Source organism: Sciurus carolinensis, chromosome 16, assembly GCF_902686445.1.
Source record: "Sciurus carolinensis chromosome 16, mSciCar1.2, whole genome shotgun sequence".
NCBI lineage: Eukaryota > Metazoa > Chordata > Mammalia > Rodentia > Sciuridae > Sciurus > Sciurus carolinensis.
Window position 1 is genome coordinate 49,015,508 of NC_062228.1, and position 10,626 is coordinate 49,026,133.

Sequence of the window (10,626 nt, forward strand, 5' to 3'; positions counted from 1 at the left end):
AACCTGTGCGCTGCAGGCCCTGTGTGGTTCTGGGGGTAGCAGTAGAGGATGGGGATGAAGAACAAGGCTCTGGGGTCACAGTGCCATGTTCCCATGTGGAGGCTTCTGCCTTGGGATACTGAGTCAGCAATTTGGGGCTTCTATTTCCTCACCCATTAGGGACTCAGCAGTAGCCCCTTCCTCAGGGTGGACGTGAGGACTGCTTGGGGTGCATGGAACAAAGGGAACCTAAGAGGCCTACCCCCATTTCACAGGTGGCTGGAAACAGACCCACAGAATGCAAGGAACAGCTGGAAATTCCACAGCAAGGCAGCCTCTGAAGGAGCGAGTCACTCCCCTCTGTTCGTGCCAGGCACCTGACCTGCGGGTTCTTATAAATCCACACCTACCCCTTTCCATTTGTTCTCTATCTGGCACAAACACTGCCTTTCCTTATGTTTGTTAGTCAAAGTTCACTCCTGCCTCAGGATCTTTGCACTAACTGATCCCTCTACCTGGATGTTCTTCCAGATCTTTGCTCCTTTTCATCTTACCTGCCTTGGCTAGGGAGTCACGTCTTGACCAGTACAGTCTAGTTAACCTCAATACAGTGTTTTTGCTTGTTTTGAACCCAGGGACACAGCCACTAAACCACCCCCCCACCCCCCCACCCCCGCCTTTTTTTGAGATAGCGTCTTGCTAAGTTGCTTGCCCTGGGTAAATTGCTGAGACGGACCTTGGACTTGCCTTCTTGCCTCAGCCTCCTCAGCTGCTAGGCATGTGCCACTTTGCCCAGCTCCCCACACAGTTTTAACCGTGGCTCCCCATTTAACTACCTTTTTATTCTACCAGCCACATGAAACTGTCCAGCCCTTTGGGGGCCAAAAGTAAGTTAAGAAATGCACCACATTACTTCCCCCCCATCCCCCCCACCTTTTTTTGTAGTGGGTTTGGAACCTGGAGCCTGTGCAAGCTAGGCAAGCACCTTACCACCAAGCTATGTCCCAGCCCTTTATTTTATTTCGAGACAGGGTCTTTCTAAGTTGCTGAGAATGGCCTCAAACTTGTGATCCTCCTGCCTTGGCCTCCCGAGCTGCTGGTATTTAGGCAACATTTTGGTAATGGAGTGCATACACCACAGTGATCCACTAAGATTGTCATTATGGCCTAATGATGTCAGCCATCTTAGTGGGAAGTACACTCTGATGTTTGCACAACAAAACCCCCTAATGACACATTTCCGGGAGCCTCCCACGCTTAAGTGAGGCCTGATTGTGTGTCTTCATTCCTGCAGTGACCTGCCCTCCAGGCATTTCTGCATCCAGCAGGGTGGGTTGGGGCACCTGGGTTAAAACAGTGAACACATAGCTAAAATCAACACACTCCAGGAGGCGACCTTCGGATGGACAATAAAGGAGTGAAACATGTCGGATGATGTAACGGCTGTGAAGAAAGACAGGGCAAGGAGGACCAGGAGCGTGTGAGGGCAGTGTGCAGTGCTCAGAGGGGTGCCCAGGGAAGCTTCTTTGGGAAGGGGACATTTTGAGCAAAAACCTGAAGTAGGGGAGCAAGGGAGCCATGTGGATACTGGGGAAAGAGCATTCCAAGCAGAGGGACAGCCAGTGGAAAGACCCTGTGGTGCAAAGGGGCCTGGTGTGTTCTGGGAAATGCTGGGACTCCTGTGTGGCTGGAGTGGTGAGAGTGAGGTGCTGGTGACAAGATGTGGGGGGCGGGTCCGACTCCAAACCCCTCCTGTGGGGCTCACTATGGCTGGTGCCCAAGGTCCCCGGCTCCTGTGGCTGCTCTCTCCAGTGTGGGATACCACAGGGAAGTCCCGCCAGGGCTGCCACTCCGTGGTGGAGTGTTTGCCTCAGATGTGCAGAGCCCTGGGTTCAATTCTCAGGACCACAAAAAAGGTCATTCGGCAGTTCATGGGTGCAGTGCGAACGTCACACAGCAGCCAGCAACGTAGAGGGATCAGCCTCCAGCTTGACCCCAGCCCTCTCCCGGAGGCAACCACTGCTACCAATTCCCTGAGTGTCCTTCCAGAACTATCCTAGGTGCAGAGGAGCAAATTCTTAAACACGTCCCTGCACCACTTTGGGGAAATGTCCCAAGAACGGCGTTGTTGGGCGATTTCGTCCCATGAACATCATGGAACGTTCTTAGAGAAACCTGAAAGGCAGGGCCCCCTCGGCGCCTAGACTGCGGTGCCAGTGGCCCGCTGTTTGGAGTCACTCTGTGGGACATTGACTACGCCATAATCTTTCCACAGTCCATACAAATGCTTCTGGTCTTTGACTTTTTGGAAGATCATTTTGCATTTGTATATAAAGAACTGCTTCTTTATTTGTTTTTTTTGTTTTTACCCTTAAATGTTTTATTAGACAATCATATAAATCAGAGTATTTTACAATTGTAACATGATGCCTAGATATTCCCCACCCACCTTAAAAAATATATATATTAGCAGCGTCTCCGGGCCCCTCTCCAAGTCTCCCTTCAATTGCATTGCCACCCCTGCTCTCGAGAAGTGACCACTAAGCCGGGCACAGTGGCCTGTAATTTCAGCGGCTAGGGAGGCTGGGACAGGAGAATCATGAGTTCAAAGCCAGCCTCAGCAGCTTACCAAGTCCCTAAGCAACTCAGCGAAACCCTGTCTCTAAATAAAATATTAAAAAGGGCTGGGAATTCGGCTCAGTCGTAAAGTTCGCCTGAGTTCAGTCTCTGCTACCAAAAAAAAAGGTAACCATTGTCCTGAAATTGTCTTTATAATGTCCTTGCTTTTCTTTATGGTTTTATTACAAAACTTGTTTAATCTTTCCTGTTTGGCGATTTCATAAAAATGGAACATATTTTTGTAAATATATTTATGTTTATGTGATATAAATATAATCAATTATGAATTAAATTATCAATTATTTGTAATTATATAATGCATTATATATAAATTTTAAATATAAAGTAAATATAAGTAAAAATATATAATATATACTTACTGTATATTATATATTTATTATATAAATAATAGATATATTTATATAACAATAAATATATTTTATGCAATACATATAAATATATATTTATGTTGTATGTATGTATTGCATATGTGTGTGTGTATATATATATATATATATTTTTTTTTTTTTTTTTTTTGGTGCCAGAAATTGAACCTTGGGTCTCATACATGCTGGGCACATGTTCTACCATTGAATTGCATCTCAGCCCTTTTTCTTTTTGGTACTGGAATTGAACCCAGGGTTACTTAGCTACTGAAATGCCCATCCTCAATGTAAGTGCAAAAGGACGGGAAGCAGACCTCACAGGATTCAGAGAAGACTTTCTTCCTTCTCGAACTCAGGTGACGTTGGAGTCCACTTTCCGGATGGGAAAATGACCGCCAGTTACAGAGGGGATTCTGGTTTCATAGGGTACAATGAGGATGATGTCATCATTGGAAACCGTGCACTGCAGTTTTGACCATCAGGGGCTAGTTGTACAGGTTAAAACCAGACCCTGAGGGAGGAGTACTCAAACCTTGCCCGTTGTCATTGAGGACTGAATTGACATGGGGAAGGTCAAGGTTTAGGGACTGACATTCCATATCCACCCCTTTACTTTAGGGCCTATTGTTATCAGTAAAGAATGCACTGGGAGAGGTTCAATGTTTGGCCAATTCTCGCTTCCTCCTCCCGAACCACACTGTCCCTCCATTTTTCTTGGGGAGCTGTCTTACAGGAATATTGTTTTCCATAACCCTTCACCCAGTCCTTTTTATTTTTTATTTTGAGACAGGGTCTCACTGAGTTGCCTCGGGCCTTGCTAAGTTGCTGAGTCTGGCCTTGAACTTGTGATCCTCCTGCCCCAGCTTCCTGAGTTGCTGGGATAACAGGCATGTGCCACTATGCCTGGCTCCTGTGAAATTTATCCAGGGTGGTAAAGATATCCTTTCAGCTCATTCGTTTTCATTATCGTATTTATCCCACTGTATGTATGTAACACAGTCTATTCTGGCAGTGGGCATTTGAGAGGGGTTCCTAATTATTTGGCTATAAGGGGAAAAAAAAAGCACCTTGACCATTCTTAGTGATGTTTTCTAGTAAGTACTACGTTTCCAACTGGAGTACATGAGAAAGTCTTTTTTCTTTTCTTTCTTTCCTTTTTATTTTTTTCTTTTCTTGCAGTACTGGAGCTTAAACCCAGGGGTGCTGTACCACTGAGCCACATCCCAGCCCTTTTTATTTTTGATTGTGAGACAGGGTCTTACTCAATGCCGAGTCCTGGCGCTCCTGAGCTTCCTGCCTGGCCTGGCCTGTGGATTCAGGCGTGTGTGCCATTGCACCTGGGCTCGTTTTGTGTTTAGTTTTTTGAATCAAACCCAGGGCCTCCCATATCCTAGGCAGGTGCTCTGCTGCCGAGCTGCAGCCCCAGCCCTTGTCTTCTTTTCAACGTTTGGAGGGTTTTCTCAGATGATGTCCCATAACCTATGTTATGGGTGGCCATGGGGACTGTGACCAGGCTTTTACTGGCACACATAGTACTGAAATGACCAACCTGGGACGTACATCAGCTTTCACACTGGCAAATGTACCTGTAGAATAAATGCCTACAAAGGCTGTCACAAAGAGTAAGTACGATTTATTTAATGAATCACATTGTTATGTTTGTTATTTCTTCTTTGTTTTTCTTTTTTTCCAAAAATTATCTTTTTCTTTTATTTTTTTCCTTTTTGGTCCTGGGGATTGAACCCAGAGGCCCTCTACCACTGAGCCACAACCCCAGGCCCTCTGTTTTTTTCTTTCTTTTTGGTACCAGAGATTGAGCCTGGGGGTACTTAACCACTGAGCCACATCTCCTTTCTTTTTTTTTGTTTGTTTGTTTGTTTGTTTTTGTGGTGCTGGGGATTGAACCCAGGGCTTTGTACATGTGAGGCAGGCAACTCTACTAACTGAGCTATGTTCCCAGCCCTCCAGTCCTTTATTAAATTTTGAAACAAAGTCTTGCTAAGTTGGTTAGGGCCTCAGTAAATTGCTGAGGCTGGCTTTGAACTAGCAACCACTAGTCTACTTCCTGTTCCTAGGGATTCGCCCATGGTGGACATTTAGTGTTCCTGGAATTACATACTCTGTGACCTTTTGCATCTGGCTTCTTTTGCTTAACACGTTTGCAAGGTCCACCATGTTGTAGGATGTATCACTACTTTTTTTTTTTTTTTTTTAGGAGGTACTGGTCATTGAACCCAGGGTGCTTAACCACTGAGCCACATCCCCAGCCCTTCTTATTTTTATTCAGGGTCTCATTAAGTTGCTTAGGGTCTCACTAAGTTGCTGAGGCTGGCCTTGAACTCTTGATCCTTCTGCTTCAGCCCCCCAAGTCGCTGGGACTTCAGGAGTGTGCCACAGACTGTTCTAGTTACTTCATTCTTTTTATGGCCAAATGATAGTCCCCTGTCAGGAGATGCCATATTTTGTTTGGCTATTGATCTGTTGACTATGGTCACTTCTCCATGACCTTTGCTCCCGGCTTGCTGCCTCTCTTGCCACTTCTGTTTCGTTCTCGGTGATTTCCACATCCAGGTAGATGATCCCGATTGCCCTGGCCGCTGTCCCCTGACCTTTCCCCTAGTGACTCTGACTCCCCCCAAAGCCCTCAGTCACACCTAGACCTCATCTCAGTAGCCTTGCCCTTTGCAAAATCTCAGGTTCACGTATTTTGATCTCTGCCTGTGACCAGTCTTCTCAGTTCATTCTCCTCAGAGGCTCAGCTCCAACAAGGGGCTGGCCCGTCACCTTGCTGCTGGTGCCCCTCCGCCCTTCGGCCCCTGTCCTCCATACTCAGCTGGCAGAACCTTGATCGTTGTAGATCTAAGGCTCCACCTACTGCTTGTCTGCATTTGTGCAGCTGAATGGATGGAGAAAATTGGGCCACGCCACGGTTTTTAACTGGCCTCGCCTTAAATCCAGCTTATTCGCTTTGAGTGGACCCACAATGCTGCCCACTGACTTTGCCCTATGTCGCTGGTCACCGACTTTGGAGGTATGACCTAGCCTACCTTCTCCTCCAACCTCCACCCGCTTCTTCCCCATCCTCACTACCTGGCAGTGACCTTCTTCCTGCTTCCTGCCAACCTCCAACCACGACCGATCCCCTTACATTTTCACCTGCCCACCGGTATCAGGCCAGTAGCCATGTCCCCATCTACTGGGGTTCCACATTCCACACGCATATGGTCTCATTTTTCTCTTCCACCATTCAAGAAATTGGTCCTCTACTGATTCAGGGTCCCAGGAGAGAAATGTGTGCTGGTCCTGAAAGCAGAAAAGCAGAAATGTGTGCTGGTCCTCCTCCATCTCTTCCTGTTTCACTTCCTCCATTTCCTCCTCTTCTGCTTCCTCCATCATTTTCTTCCACTTCACCTCTTCAGTCTCCCCGGAGAAATAGGTTCAAGGTCCATCAGGCCTCTGATTGAAAACTCAACTGGCACAGTGGCATGCGCCTATGGGCTCAGCGGCTTGGGAGGCTGAGGCAGGAGGATCGTGAGTTCAAAGCCAGCCTCAGCAATTTAGCGAGACCCTGTCTCAAAATAAAATATAAAAAAGGACTGGAGATGTGGTTCAGTGGTTGAGTACCCGAGTTCCATCCCCAGTACCAATAAATAAGTAAATAATAAATGTATGATTTGGGGTCTGGGGGTTCAGCTGAGTGGTAGCGGACTTCCCTAGCATGTATGGGTTCTGTCCCCAGCACTACAATAAATTAACTAGTTAATTAAAGTATACAATGTGAAGGTTTTGACATATACACCTGTAAAACTACTGCCACAATCCAGATGACCAGAAAATAATGAAGCTATCCATCACCCTAGAAGTTTCCTCCAGCTCTATTGTATACCCTCTGTCCCTCACCCCTTGATAGACCCATACATCCCCAAATGTCTGCTCAGCTGCTTTCTGTCCCCCGGGTTAGTTCCAGAATATTTTCCAGAATGAAGTTATACAGTATGTAGTCCATGTCTGAGTTTCTTCATTCAACGTAATTATTTTGAAATTCATAAGTGTGGAGGTCTATAAATAATCTGTTCCCTTTAATTCCAGGTACTAGTTCATTACATGGATATACCACAATTTTTCAAGTCAACTGAATTTTCTGTTGTAGTCGTTTGCTTTTTTGTGTTTTAGTACCTGGGATTGAACCCAAGAGGTGCTTTACCACTGAGCCACACCCCAGCCCTTTTTATTTTTTTGAGACAGGGTCTTGCTAAGTTGCTGAGGGTCTTGCTAAGTTGCCCTGGGCTAGCCTTGAACTTGTGATCCTCCTGCCTCAACCTCCCAAATAGCTGAATGATCACGGGTGTGCACCCTGAAGTTTTAAATTTTGATGTCGTCCAATTTATTTTTCTTTCGTTGCCTATTCTGATAATCTTAGCCAAGAAATTATGGTCAAAGTCAAAGTCGTGAAGCTTTCTCCCTGTATTTTTCTGAACAAACATTTCTCCTACTCCCACACGATTCATTTAACCCTTGTGACACCAACTCGGCAACCAATACCAACTGGGCGTCCTATAATTGAACTCAATTCTGACACTATCTACCTCGAGAGAGCATCGGATCCCACAGGTTTAGGCTCAGTCCTGCAAGACAGCGCCCACTTTAGATGTCAATCGCGAGTCCCAGGTTGTCATTTGTACTTCTGACCAACCAGATGTGATGAATTTGCTAGGGTGGCTCATGGAACTGAGGGAAACAACTTACCAATTTTTTATACAGACAGTCCCCAAGTGAATGGTGAACACTACCATTGAGATACAACCTCAACCTGATTTTTTGATCTTACAATGGTACAAAAGCCATGTGCGTTCAGTAGAAACCATACTTTAAATCTTGAATTTTGGACTAGCCATGTGCAGTAAGATACAACCAATGGCAGAGAGTCATAGCTCTGAGCTGGCCCCAGGACACCATTGATTATACCACTAAGCCACACCCCCAGCCCTTTTTTCTATTTTGAGATAGAGTCTTGCTAAGTTGCTCAGGCTGGCTTTGAACATGCAGATCCTCCTGTCTCAGCCTCCCATGTGCCACTGTGCCCTGCTACCCTCAAACTTTTTAGCTCTCAAAAATGATTGCAAGGCTGGACGTGGTAGCACTGGGCGTCCTATAATTGAACTCAATTCTGACACTATCTACCTCGAGAAAGCATCTATAACCCCAGTGGTTTGGGAGGCTGAGGCAGAAGGATCACAGGTTTGAGGCCAGCCCAGCCTCAGCAATTTAACGAAGTCCTAAGCAACTCAGAGGAATCTGTCTCAAAATAAAATACAAAAAAGGGCGGGGACTTGGCAGTGGTTAAGCACACCTGGTTCAATCTCTGGTATCAAAAAATAAAAAAATAAATGATTGCAAGGAGTTGTAAATGTCACCTAGCAATAAAGTGTTTGGCTTGCCTAACATGCATGAGACCCTGGGTTCAATGCTAGTGAAATATAAAAGAAAGTTGTGAAAGACTTTATTTCCTGGTGTATCTTTTTTAGTTGACATCTGAAATTACAGGATTTTAATCATTGTAAAATGTAAAATTCTAATTTTCTAAAAATTTTTATGTGACATAATAATTATATATAGGGTACAGGGTACTATTATAATATGTGTATATAATGTGCAATGATCTGATCAGATAATTGGCATATCTATGATCTCAAACGTTTGTCATTTCTTTGTGTTGGGAATATTGAAAATCCACTAGCTATTTTGAAATATATAATTAATCGTTGTCAATCATAGTTTCCAAGTGTGCTTCAGAACATTAGAAGTGATTCCTCCTGTCCAGTTCTCACCAGTCTCTCTCCATCTCTTCTCCCTCTATCAACTGTAAAACCTAAGTGACAGTGCGTTTCTTGGTCAGATGAATTGAGAGGGCTTTTCTTATTTTTTGGGTCAATTCCTGTGTCTGTGGATGAATGTACTTGTTGCTAAAATGAAGACCGAGTTGAGCCTCAGTTGGACTCCTGTTTTTCTTTTGTATATGCTATTAATTTTCGATAGCCATTATTACAAATGAGTACAGTCTTGGTGACTTCACACAGTCGATGTAGCGGGGTGCAGTGGTGCACACCTGTAAACCAGAGGCTTGGGAGGCTGAGGCAGGAGGATGGCAAGTTCAAAGCCAGCCTCAGCAACTTAGCCAGTCCCTAAGCAACTCAGTGAGACCCTGTTTTTAAATAAAATACAAAATAGGACTAGAGATGTGGCTCAGTGGATGCATGCCCCTGAGTTCAATCCCTGGTACCTCCCCCGCCCCAGAAAAGAAACAGTAGACGTAGGCTGAGCACGGTGGCACATGCCTGTAATCCCAGCGGCTCTGGAGGCCGAGGCAGGAGAATTGCAAGTTCAAAACCAGCCTCTGCAACTTAGTGAGGCCTTAGCAACTCAGCAAGACCCTGTCTCTAAATAAAACATAAACAAGGGCTGGGGATGTGGCTCAGTGGGTTAAGTGCCCTGGTTTCAATCCCCGGATTAAAAAACAACATAGACATTTTTTCACGCATGGTTCAGGAGGCCAGAAGGCTGAAATCAGCACCTCTGAACCAGAAGTCCGGTGTCAGCAGGGCTGCGTTCTCTCTGGAGGTGCTAGAGGTGCCTGGGTTCCTTGCCTCTTTCAGCTTCTGGTGGCCACAGCATTCCCCGGCTTGTGGGATCATTCCAGACTTCAAAGCCAGCATCTTTGAACTGCTTTCTGCTCTGCCTTTACACCGCCCTCTCCTGTTCGTGTCAGATCTTCTTCTGCCTCCCTCTTACATGGTTGTGTTTGGAGACTACTAGACAGTCCGAGATGTCCCCCCATTTTAAGATCCTTAACATCACCAGGCACAGTGGTGCACAACAAGCAGCTTGGGAGGCTAAGGCAGGAGGATCACACATTTGAGGCCAGCCTCAGCAACTCAGCAGGGTCCTAAGCAACTCAGTGAGACCTGCCTCTACATAAAATATAAAAAGAGCTGGGGTTGTGGCTCAGTGGTTGGGTCCCCTAGGATTTAATCCCCAGTACCCCCCAAAAAAAATCCTTAACAGCTACCAATATACTCCCCCCCCCACACACACACAAATAAGGTAACATTCATGGATTGCAGAGAATAGGACATGGATATCTTTTGGGAAACTATCAGCCTATTACAGAAATCTTGTTTGTTGATTCATTCATCAAGTATTTATTGAACCTGCACTGTGTGCCAGGCACTGGTCTAGGCACTGAGGATACAGCTGTAAATAAAAGTGAGCCCCAGCTCCTGGAGCTGACATTCTAAGCCTGTGCAATCCTAAAGGTAGCTACAAACCACGTGTAAGTATTGAGCACTGGAAAAGTAACTAGACCAAGTTGAGATGTGCAGAAGTGTAAAATACACAGTGGAGTTCAAAGAGTGGCACATGCCCACAAAATGCATTTTGTTTGTTTATTTTTTAAAATTTAGTATCCAGAATTGAACCCAGGGGTGCTCAACCACTGAGCCATATCCCCAGGCCTTTTCTATATCTTATTAAGAGACAGACTTTTGCTGAGTTGCTTAGGGCCCACTACGTTGCTGAGGATGGCTTTGAATTCATGATCCTGCTGGGTCATGAATCCCAAGTTGCTGGGATTATAGGCGTATGC